Source organism: Budorcas taxicolor, chromosome 6 (genome assembly GCF_023091745.1).
Source record: "Budorcas taxicolor isolate Tak-1 chromosome 6, Takin1.1, whole genome shotgun sequence".
NCBI classification, from domain to species: Eukaryota; Metazoa; Chordata; class Mammalia; order Artiodactyla; family Bovidae; genus Budorcas; species Budorcas taxicolor.
The window spans coordinates 33,626,701-33,639,380 of NC_068915.1; positions in this window are offsets into that span (position 1 = coordinate 33,626,701).

Here is a 12,680-nt window from a genome sequence, read left to right on the forward strand (position 1 = left end):
TTCCCAAGCCTCTACTTTTTTTTTTTTTTAATCATTGCTATCACCTTAGGTCTTGTTCTTTTTACTCCATATTAGGATAACTCTCTAACCTGTTCACTAATTTCATGTTCTGTTACCTCTACAATATGCCGTTATGTACACAGGTATATAAATTTTATATTCTTAGAGCTTAATGTACATTATTTCAGTTTATTACTTAGAAATTTTCAGAGTTTCCCATTATCTATAAGATTTGCAAACTCCTTAGCGCAATAATGTAGACCCTCCATAACTCTATCCCGACCTTGGTGCTTTGGTATTGGTTTCCTTTGTAAACCCATTATTCAGAGGTTCTCGATAAGAGACGTTTCTCCTCTCTCCCAGGGCTATATAGAAATACTGAGATGATTTTGGCTGTCACTACAAACAGTGGAATGTGCTACTGACATCTAGGATGTAGGGTACAGAAATGCAGCTAATTATCCTATAACACACTGTACAGCCACCCATAATACATAATTACCCAGTTCCAAATGTTAATAGTGCCAAGGTTGAGGAACTTAAGTCTCTGCATTCTTTATTTTTTAAATATCTCTTTCGTATTTGTTCCACATCTATTCTTCAAAGTTTGAGACAAGTTTTTTATGAGGTTGTCTTTGAAAACAGAATGATCTCAAAGAATTATATTCTATATGCTATAATTGCATATTTTTGTCAGATTATCTGGCACTGATCATGTACCATATTTTATGTAAAATTCAAACATTTATGTATTGTGTGTATCTTTGAGATATATTCCAAACACTCATAGCCAAGCCAGATTAAAAAAATAAGTCTTTTTACAATTATGGCTATTCTGTAATTCCATCCTGCTAGAAAACAGAAGTGTGAAGTTCTAACATATTTCTCAAAATCAGGTTCATTCTTCACTAATATTAATGACTCTAATGATGGAAATGAATTAAAGTAGTAAAGCTGATAATAAAGGAAAAGTATTTCAGTTAATATATTTGACAATGGGTTTTTCTTTCAATTTTTGATGTAATGCAGGCTTTTGCTATTTACGGCTTCTGAGCAAAGTATTTTCTGCTTCTTTCACAGAGTTTTACTTTGATTTGAACATATAAACTTTATGGGTTGAGGATGCTCAACCATTTTATACATAACTCTTAGTTTATAAGGGAAAAGGAATATTTTTCTCTCTTCATTTTCTAATGAATACAAAAGGTCTATTTACAACCTATACCTGCTTCCTCTGTTCCTGCTATAAACCTTACTCTTGCAGCATGTAAAATTAGCCTCGGTGCTGCCTGGCAATTCTACCCTAAAGAATGTTCTTCTGTCTTTTCTCTTTCTTTGAATGTTTGTTCTTGACAAAGAAAGGCTTAGAAAGAGCAAAGTGTATAATGAGGGCATTTTTCATTTGTATTTTAAAGGGAGGGTGACTCTTCATGCAAATCCATTCAGTAAAAATTTACATGATGGAAAATGAGGAATAAACTACAGCTTTTCTGCATCATGAAATCCATGTACTGTTTTATGCAGCTGTAAAATAGATGACTGCTTCACATAGTGCTCCTGAATTGCCAAGCAAATCTAAATAGGACCCTATCTGCTTCTAAGTCCTAGGCAGCCAACTTGAGTAAGCATTAGAAGAGAAAAATAAACTACTCTCTAGGGTTTTGTTTTGTAAAGATACATCTGCCTTCTGTGCTCTGGAAGAATCAGACCCTGGGAATGGAAATATACCTGCAGAGGATTCCTAGTAATTAAGAGTCACAGTGAGTTTATTAAAACTATTTTTTCTACCAATAACTTAATTCAAAGGAAAACTGATTATTTCAAAATCTGAGCAGCGCCTGTCAATGTTTCTTAATAAGCTTAAGGAAAAAGATCCATTTTTCTGAAATAGGAAAATAACTGTCAAATTACATTACTTGGAAATAGATATATGCATATTTTTCTATCCCAAAGTATAATCAGATGTGTAAAAGCAGAGTTGATTTGTTTGTTAAAACACATCGGGTTTCAAACCTGTGCACAGATCATTTTATACTTCATTGGCATCTGAAAGCTTTCAGATGTTATTTTCTTTATTTCATGTAGAGTGTCTGAGCATGTTAAGTTAAGCATCATTGCATGACTTAGAAAACTTAGATACTTTAGCCTTATAGTTCACATTATCAAAGGAAAACCTAAATTATAATGTGATTTCACCTGCATATATTACTGATACTATAAAGGAACAAACTGTAAAAATCTTTAGTGCTTAATTTCTTTGACTCTCCCAGTGCCCTTCCCAAGCTCCATCACAGTTGATGGGACAGGCCCACACAGACCTCATAAATCAAAGGAAAGATCCAATTCTGAATTTTAAAACTAATCACTCAGCACTTTCTGGACTAACTTAAATTCCTATCACCCCTCTCATTATTTTTCTAAGACTTTATGTACATGGTTATTTTACCTATTACAGATAAAATTTTAATTTAAAAATAACATATCAATATTGAAATATTACTATTTAATTTAATTTAAATACCATTGTAACATTCTCAATTCAGGTATCTGTGTGTGTAGTGTTTAGCTTTGGGATTTGTTTTAAAATTTCATTTCTTTCTGTCAACATAGCCTGGCTTGAACACCTTAAAAATGTTTTCTCATTTAAAACTGTTACTATCTCTATCTGACAGAAAGTGAACTGAGACAGAGAGGCTTTGTTTCTGCCTAAGGTAATGGGAGATAGAGCCACGATTTGAACCAGCTAATTTGGTTCGAGTTTGTGACAAATAAAATAATCTTTTTCAAGTATATTGCATGTTAAAATACTGTGTTGCTTTTGAATGTACTATACCTTATATAATTCTAAAAACGTTTCTTTTGGAAAAGTTATATGTGAGATGTTATTATGAGGGTTTTGCTTAAAGTGCTAAGTGCAAATCAACAAAGTGTTAAAGTGAATGAAAATAACAATAAAAATAATAATATGGTGACATACTTTGAATGGCTGATACTAGAATAAAAAGACATAAGCATTATACTGCTAATTTTTAAAATTTTTATTGTGAATTATCATGTAAAACTCTTTCATTGTGAATAATCTATTTCTGCTTTATTGACTGTGCCAAAACCTTTGTGTGGATCACAATAAACTGTGGAAAATTCTCAGAGAGATGGGAATACCAGACCACCTAACCTGCCTCTTCAGAAATCTGTATGCAGGTCAGGAAGCAACAGTTAGAACTGGACATGGAACAACAGTTCCAAATAGGAAAAGGTATACGTCAAGGCTGTCTATTGTCACCCTGCTTATTTAACTTCTATGCAGAGTACATCATGAGAGACGCTGGACTGGAAGAAACACAAGCTGGAATGAAGATTGCCGGGAGAAATATCAATAACCTCAGATATGCAGATGACATCACCCTTATGGCAGAAACTGAAGAGGAGCTAAAAAGCCTAGACTGTAGCCATGAAATTAAAAGGCGCTTACTCCTTGGAAGAAAAGTTATGACCAACCTAGATAGTATATTCAAAAGCAGAGACATTACTTTGCCAACAAAGGTCCGTCTAGTCAAGGCTATGGTTTTTCCAGTGGTCATGTATGGATGTGAGAGTTGGACTGTGAAGAAGGCTGAGCGCCAAAGAATTGATGCTTTTGAACTGTGGTGTTGGAGAAGACTCTTGAGAGTCCCTTGAACTGCAAGGAGATCCAACCAGTCCATTCTGAAGGAGATCAACCCTGGGATTTACTTGGAAGGAATGATGCTAAAGCTGAAACTCCAGTACTTTGGCCACCTCATGCGAAGAGTTGACTCATTGGAAAAGACTCTGATGCTGGGAAGGATTGGGGGCATGAGGAGAAGGGGACGACCAAGGATGAGATGGCTGGATGGCATCACTGACTCGATGGACGTGAGTCTGAGTGAACTCCGGGAGACAGTGATGGACAGGGAGGCCTGGCGTGCTGTGATTTATGGGGTTGCAAAGAGTCGGACATGACTGAGCGACTGAACTGAACTGAAATTGTTATTAATAATTTTGATGCTATAGAAGTACTGGCAAATCATTGGTTTCCTAATAAGAAGAGCTATTACAATTTCAGTATGTAACCTATGACTTATACAGGCATACCTTACATTTTGTCAGTTTTCAGTAAACAGGTTAATGAAGTGTTTCACTGTTGAGGACTAGACTTTTTAAAAATACTTAAAAAACCATCTTTTTCAATTTATATGTTTAAATATATAAGCCATTTGTTCAACCTGGAATAGCTTATACTATCCTAAATGTCAAAATTCGATCTGTCTGATCTGTAAACCTTTTTTTATATTCTCTTTCCTTTAATACATATCCTCAGATCATTCCTACCCAGCTACAATAAAATAAATATGAAATTTAGCATTCATCTATATATCAAGTGGAAAAACTAAAGATTTTGATGAAGTTGTCAAATAACATAGCCTATGACCTTTGCCAATTGAGTCTAACATCCTTTAAAACATGAATCCAGGCTCCTTGTTTCTTTAACAATTAATCTAAAACATCTTATAGCACTTAATATACAGTAATTATGCATGGAAAGAAAAAAATCCAGATGATAAACTAATAATTGGGGAAAAATTATTCTTCATGTTCTTACATACTTTCTATCTCTGTTCTCTAATTCAGTACAGCCATTCAAATCCATAACTGAAATACAATATTCTTTCCTACCTAAATAAAAGTCTTACATCTTTTGAAAGAAAACTGGAAAAATCACATTACCAAAAAGTGTCCAATTAAACTGAGCTCAAAATAATTGATACAAGCATTCTTTTAACAGTGTGGTCATTGAAATTTGTCTAATATAGATTGATATTACTTTTAAGATACATTTTAATTTTAGAGAAATTAAAAAGTGAAATAGTGCCTTAGAAGTAAAGAAACCTATTAGCTGTGTTTCTGTGCATTAACACCCCATATCTTGCACATTTGATTTCTATACGTATATGTATACATGCTTATCTCTGTTGAATATCTAGCTAACCATATATTATCTATCAGATTCTGTGTACTCTCAGTTTACCTTGTGAACAAATTTCAGAAATTCTATGCTTTGTTTTTATTCCAATTTAAAAATAAACCTACTTATTGTATATGAGTTATCCAACATTTAGAAGAAAAATAACAGTAAAAATACAAACTATGTTAATGAGAGGTCTAAAAGTAAGTTTTTCTCCTGTCAGAAACCTGCTTGTAAAAATTATAACAACTATTGCTTTATTTTTGAGTAAAGTTTAATCAATAAAATATTTATATATTTACAATCAGTGGTAATGAGCTAATATTATATTTTTCCAATTGATTATTCCAGGCTAGAAAAGAAATACTTCACTAAATTATAAGTAAATGCATTGTAGTTTCTGAAATCCCGTGTGTTATTTCAACATATGACATGAATATCCTGTATATGTATATAGTTGGATAATATAATTCAGCTTTATTAAAACACATTTTCTTGATTGAAAAAACAAATCACTTCATCTGAAAAGTAGTTGTCTTTTATATATGGGAAATGAAAAGTTTCAGGACTTTCTCCCTAAGTTGATTGAACTTTGGATTGAATTTAATTTTTCTTAATAATTATTTATCCATTTGACTGTGTGAATCACAATAAACTGTGGAAAATTCTGAAAGAGATGGGAATACCAGACCACCTAACCTGCCTCTTGAGAAATCTGTATGCAAGTCAGGAAGCAACAGTTAGAACTGGACATGGAACAACAGACTGGTTCCAAATAGGAAAAGGAGTATGTCAAGGCTGTATATTGTCACCCTGCTTATTTAACTTATATGCAGAGTACATCATGAGAAACACTGGGCTGGAAGAAACACAAGCTGAAATGAAGATTGCCGGGAGAAATATCAATAACCTCAGATATGCAGATGACACCACGCTTATGGCAGAAAGTGAAGAGGAACTAAAAAGCCTCTTGATGAAAGTGAAAGTGGAGAGTGAAACAGTTGCCTTAAAGCTCAACATTCAGAAAACGAAGATCATGGCATCTGGTCCCATCACTTCACGGGGAATAGATGGGGAAACAGTGGAAAGAGTGTCAGACTTTATTTTTGGGGGCTCCAAAATCACTGGAGATGGTGATTGCAGCCATGAAATTAAAAGACGCTTATTCCTTGGAAGGAAACTTATGACCAACCTAGATGGCATGTTGAAAAGCAGAGACATTACTTTGCCAACAAAGGTCATCTAGTCAAGGCTATGGTTTTTCCAGTGGTCATGTATGGATGTGAGAGTTGGACTGTGAAGAAGGCTGAGGCGCCAAAAAAACTGATGCTTTTGAGCAGTGGTGTTGGAGAAGACTCTTGAGAGTCCCTTGGACTGCAAGGAGATCCAACCAGTCCATTCTGAAGGAGATCAGCCCTGGGATTTCTTTGGAAGGAATGATGCTGAAGCTGAAACTCCAATACTTTGGCCACCTCATGCGAAGAGTTGACTCATTGGAAAAAACTCTGATGCTGGGAGGGACTGGGGGCAGGAGGAGAAGGGGATGCAGAGGATGAGATGGCTGGATGGCATCACTGACTCGATGGATGTGAGTCTGAGTGAACTCTGAGAGTGGTGATGGACAGGGAGGCTGGTGTGCTGAGATTCATGGGGTCTCAAAGAGTCAGACACGACTGAGCAACTTGAACTGTACTGTACTGTAAGCAGATGTAGATTTATAGAAAATAAGCACAACTAAATTTTTTTCCCTGGTGCCCTTCATCCTCCTCCCAATTTCCCACTTACTAACATCTTGTACTATTATGGTATATTTGTTACAACTGATGAGTCAATAGTTACATGTTCTTAAAAATCAAAGTCCATTATTTACATCGAGCTTCATTTTTTGTATTTTGTGTTCTATTTGTTGTTGTAGTCACTCAGTCATGTCCAACTCTTTCTGACCCCAGGGACTGCAGCATGCCAGGCTTCCCTGTCCTTCACCATCTCCCAGAGCTTGCTCAAACTCATGTCCACTGAGTCAGTGACACCATCCACCCATCTTGTCCTCTGTCATCCCCTTCTACTACTGCCTTCAATCTTTGCCAGCATCAGAATCTTCTATAAGGAGTTGGCTTTTCCCAATAGGTGGCCAAATATCGGAGTTTCAGCGTCAGACCTTCTAATGAATATTCAGGATTGATTTCCTTTAGGATTGACTGCTTTGATCTCCTTGCATTCCAGGGGACTCCCAAGAGTCTTCTCCAATACCACAGTTCAAAAGTATCAGTTCTTCAGTGCTCAGCCTTATTTATGTTCCAACTCTCACATCCATACATGACTACTGGAAAAACCATAGCTTTGAATAGATGGACCTTTGTCAGCAAAGTGATGTCTCTGCTTTTTAATATGCTGTCTAGAATTGTCATAGCTTTTCTTCCAAGGAGAAATATCTTTTAATTTCATGGTTGCAGTCATCATCTGAAGTGAATTTGGAGCCCAAGAAAATTAAATCTGTCACTGTATCCATTATTTCCCCATCTATTTGCCATGAAGTGATGGGGCCAGATGTCATGATCTTTGTTTTTTGAATGTTTGTGATTTAAGCCAGCCTTTTCACCCTCCTCTTGCATCTTCGTCAAGAGGCTATTTAGTTCTTCACTTTCTGCCATAAGAGTGGAGTCATCTGCATATTTGAGGTTATTGATATTTCTCCTTGTCAGTCTTGATTCCAGCTTGTGCTTCATCCATCCCAGCATTTCTCATGATGTACTCTGCATATAAGTTAAATAAGCAGGATGATAATATACAGCCTTGATGTACTCCTTTCCCAGTTTGGAACCACTCTATTGTTTCATGTCTGGTTCCAACTGTTGCTTCTCGACCTGAACACAGGTGAATCAGGAGGCAAGTGAGGTGGTCTGGTATACCCATCTATTTAAGAATTTCCCACAGTTTATTGTGATCCACACAGCCAAAGGCTCTGGTATAGTCAATAAAGCAGAAGAAGACGTTTCTGGAACTCTTGCTTTTTCAATCATCCAGCGGATGTTGGCAATTTGATCTCTGGTTCCTCTGCCTTTTCTAAAACCAGCTTGAACATCTGGAAGTTCACATCACATATTGCTGAAGCCTGGCTTGGAGAATTTTGAGCATTACTTTGCTAGCATGTGAGATGAGTGCAATAGTGCAGTAGTTTGAACATTCTTTGGCATTGCCTTTCTTTGGGATAGGAATGAAAAGTGACCTTTTCTAGTCCTTTGGCTGCTGCTGAGTTTTCGAAATTTGCTGGCATATTGAGTGCAGCAGTTTCACAGAATCATATTTTAGGATTTGAAATGGCTCAGCTGGAATTCCATCGCCTCCACTAGCTTTGTTCATTGTGATGCTTCCTAAGGCCCACTTGACTTTGCACTCCAGAATGTCTGGCTCTAGCTGAGTGAACACACCATCACGGTTATCTGGGTCTCTAAAATCTTTTTTGTATACTTCTGTGTATTCTTGCTACTTCTTTTTAATACCTCCATTTCTGTGAGATTCATACCATTTCAATCCTTTATTATGCCCTTCTTTGCGTGAAATACTCCCTTGTTAACTCTATAGATTTGACAATTGTTTGATACATATCCACCATTACAGTGTCATACAGTAGTTTCACTGACCTAAAAATCCTCTCCACTCCATCTATTTAATCCTTCTTACCGTCCCCCCAAATCACTGATCTTTCTACCATATCCATAGTTTTGCTTTGTAATATAGTTGGAATCAAATGGTATATCACCTTTTCAGATTAGCTTCTTTCATTTAACAATCTGTAAATGAAACATGGTTCCATGTCTTTTTGTGACTTGATAGCTCATTTCTCTTTTATCTCTGAGTAATACTTTACCATATGATCATACCATATTTTGTCTACCCATTTACCTATTAAAAAACATCTTGGCTTCCGAGTTTTGGTCATTTTAAATAAAACTGTTATAAATATCCATGTGCAGGTTTTTGTGTAGATACAAGTTTTTAACTTATTTGTATAAATATCAAGGGACTCAGTTGATGAAACAATTGGTAAGAGTATGTTTAGTTTTTGAGAAACTGCCATCCTGATTTCCAAAGTGGCTGTACCATTTTGTACTCCTCCAGCAAGGAATAGAGTTCCTATTACTCCGTGTCCTCACCTGAATATGGTGAAGGGTTGGATTTTTGCCATTCTCTTAGGCATGTGGTGGTATCTTATTAATTTACAATTTCCCAGTGACGTATAATGTTGAGCATCTTTTCAACAGTTTATTTTCATCTGTATATCTATTTAACTGTGATCTCTGTTCAGGTCTGTTGCCTATTTTTCAATTAGGTTATTTTCTTTGTTCAAGTTTTATGAACTCTTTGTATATTTTAGATAAAGGTCCTTTATCTGATTTGTATTTTGCATAGATTTCTCTCTGTCTCTAGTGTGTCTTTTCATTTTCTTATATCAACTCTTACTTTTAATAATAAACTTTTAAATTTTCTAAAACATTTACAGAATTTGTTTTTAACATTGTCAATTTGTATTACAACTAAGTTAAGAATCATTCATTTTATTCACTTGAAGACATTTACATTAGGTCTTCCCAAAATGCTCAGTGCCTTGAGAGACCACAGGCTTTAGGTAAATGAGCTTTTAATATTAAAATCCTCAAAATTACAAAAGTTAGAAATACAGCCACCTGAAAAAATGAAAGTGAATAGTAATCCAATAAGATTGTCATTGCAGGATATTTATAGCCTTGATATTTTTTAATACTGGTTAGAGAATATACTAATTAACCAAAAATACTCCTATGGCAGGGACATTTACCATAAAGGAGTTTTAAGTCTGAAGCATGACACCATTAATCATGTTTTTCCTTCTAAGAAGAAAGACCATAACTTTCATTCTTCAGCTCGGCTTCCATCTTCATGAATGTTCTTTGGAGGCTTTTAGGTTGTAGTTTAAGTACAATAAGAAGCAAATGAAGAAATTTCTAAAACTATTTTTATGAAAACAAGAACTGATTCAACAAATACAGAGAAGTCATAATAAATTTAATAGTAAATTTCAACATGTTTACCTACCAAGATTCTGACACTAATTTAGAGGAACTTTGAGCTCATACATAGAAGTAACTGTCATCACTGGCTATGAATTTCCCAAAGATTTTGTTTTTCTTGTATAATGTCTTAAATTTTATTGACTGTGTCAAAACATTTTTTAAAAAGTCAGTATATTTCACGTTAAAATTAACTTTTCCAGAATCCTGCTTAAAGTAATCACTTTTGAAAAAGGCCTGTGGCGTGAGTAATAATCATGCTCTTTAGACAGGCTCTCCCACAATTTGCCATTGAAACTCTATTCCTACCCCATTTCACACACACATCCCTTCACTCAGCTTTTTACCTCCAGGCACCTGTAGACGTTTGATTTTGTGACCTCTGTTCTCTATACCACATTTGCTAGTGGCCTCTGGGATTCTATAAATTAAAGATTTTTTTTAATGTGAAATTTAGCTTAAAAATATTATTTATCTAGAAAGTATTCAGTATGTAGCACAGTCAGCCTGACCAACTGATGACTGAATAACACAATCTGCATATGAAAATCTACCACTTTCAGATGCAAATATCAATTAAATATGTAAAATCTCATCAGCTCTACCTAAATCTATTCTAATCAGAAGAAGAAAAGAGAAATCTTTTAAAAGAAAATATAACAAATCCAATTTTCATTTAGTAGTCCATGTATACCTTAGAATTTACAAAATAAAAACACAGAATTTACTTATTTGATAATTATTCACTGACCACTTAGAGCCCAAGCGTGGGCTTTCTTGGTGGCTCAGACAGTAAAGAATCTACCTGCAATGCGGTAGACCTGGGTTCAGTTCCTGGGTTGAGAAGATCCCTTAGAGAAGGAAATGGTTACCCACTGCAGTATTCTTGCCTGGATAATTCATGGACAGAAGAGCCTGGTGGGCGACAGTCCATGGGGTCACAAAGAAAATCAGACAAAACTGAGCAACTAACATTTTCACTTTCACTGTAGGTCAAGCATGGTATAGGGTGCTAGAATAAAGAAATATCAAGATGCTGATAATTATCTTTTCTGGAAAGCTGTAGTGATTTTGAAATTTTCTTCAGAACTCCTGCAACTATTTTTGTTAATGTAAAATATTAATTGAGATTGTTATCCCAAACCTTATGGAAATTTTCTTTATTGAGGCTTTTTTCCTTCAAACTGCATTTTTCAGTGTGTGTTTATTACCTAGCAACCAAACCATAAAAAAACTAATGTTAGATCTTAGATTGATGGGTTTTTTTGCTAGCTGTAGTATAAAATATTTTTTATGATGAAACTCATAGAAATTTCCTCCACAACAACAAAGGATTTAAGAATTATTGTACCAGCTTGCTCACTTCAGGAAAGCACATTTCAGCTTTCAGGGATTCCTGATTGATATTCTTTGAAGCGCTGAAAATACCATGCTAGTAAATGATACCCTACAGACTAAAATCATCATTTCATCTGTAGAACTACAGGCCAACGTAGTATAAACCTTCCTGTGACAGACTGACTACATCCCACTCGGTATCACATGACAGCATCATTTCAAATCATGGTGGAAACCTCAAAAAATGCAGCCAGTGACAGACACTTACCTGGACAGTGCTTTCCATTTGGCTCTCCTTAGGTATGTGTATAATCTTGTGAAATCATTTTACTTGCTTCTAAGAGTGTATGTGTGTGTGTGTTTAGTCACTCAATCACATCCTACTCTTTGCAACCCCATGGACTGCAGGACACCAGGCTTCCCTATCCTGCCCCAGCTCCCTGAGCTTACTCAAGCTCGCGTCCATTGAGACGATGATGCCATCCAACCTTCTCATCCTCTGTCGTCCCCGTCTCTCCCTGCCTTCAAACTTTCCCAGCATCAGGGTCTTTTCTAATGAGTCAGTTCTTTGCATCCAATGGCCAAAGTATTAGAGATTCAGCATCAGTCCTTTCAATGAATATTCAGGACTGATTTCCTTTAGGAGTGACTGATTTGATCTCCTTGCTGTCCAAGGGACTCTCAAGAGTCTTCTCCAATATAAGAGTCAAAAACATCAATTTTTAGGTGCTCAGCTGTCTTTATGGTCCAACTCTCACATCCATACATGACTACTAGAAAAACCATAGATTTGACTAAGTGAACCTTTGTTGGCAAAATAACATCTGTGCTTTTTAATATGCCATCTAGGTTTGTCATAGCTTTACTTCCAAGGATTTGATTTAGGTCATACCTGAATGGTCTAGTGGTTTTCCCTACTTTCTTTAATTTAAGTCTGAATTTGGATATAAGGAGTTCATGATCTGAGCCACAATCAGCTCCCAGTCTTATTTTTGCTGACTGTATAGAGCTTCTCCATCTTTGGCTACAAAGAATATAATCAATCTGATTTTGGTGTTGACCATCTGGTTATGTCTGGTTCTCTTGTGTTGTTGGAAGAGGATGTTTGCTATGACCAGTGCATTTTCTTGGCAAAACTCTATTAGCCCTGCTTCATTCCATACTCGAAGGCCAAATATGCCTGTTATTCCAGGTGTTTCTTGACTTCCAACTTTTGCATTCCAGTAGCATATAATGAAAAGGACATCTTTTGGGGGTGTTAGTTCTAAAAGCTCAGGTAGGTCTTCATAGAACCGTTCAAATTCAGCTTC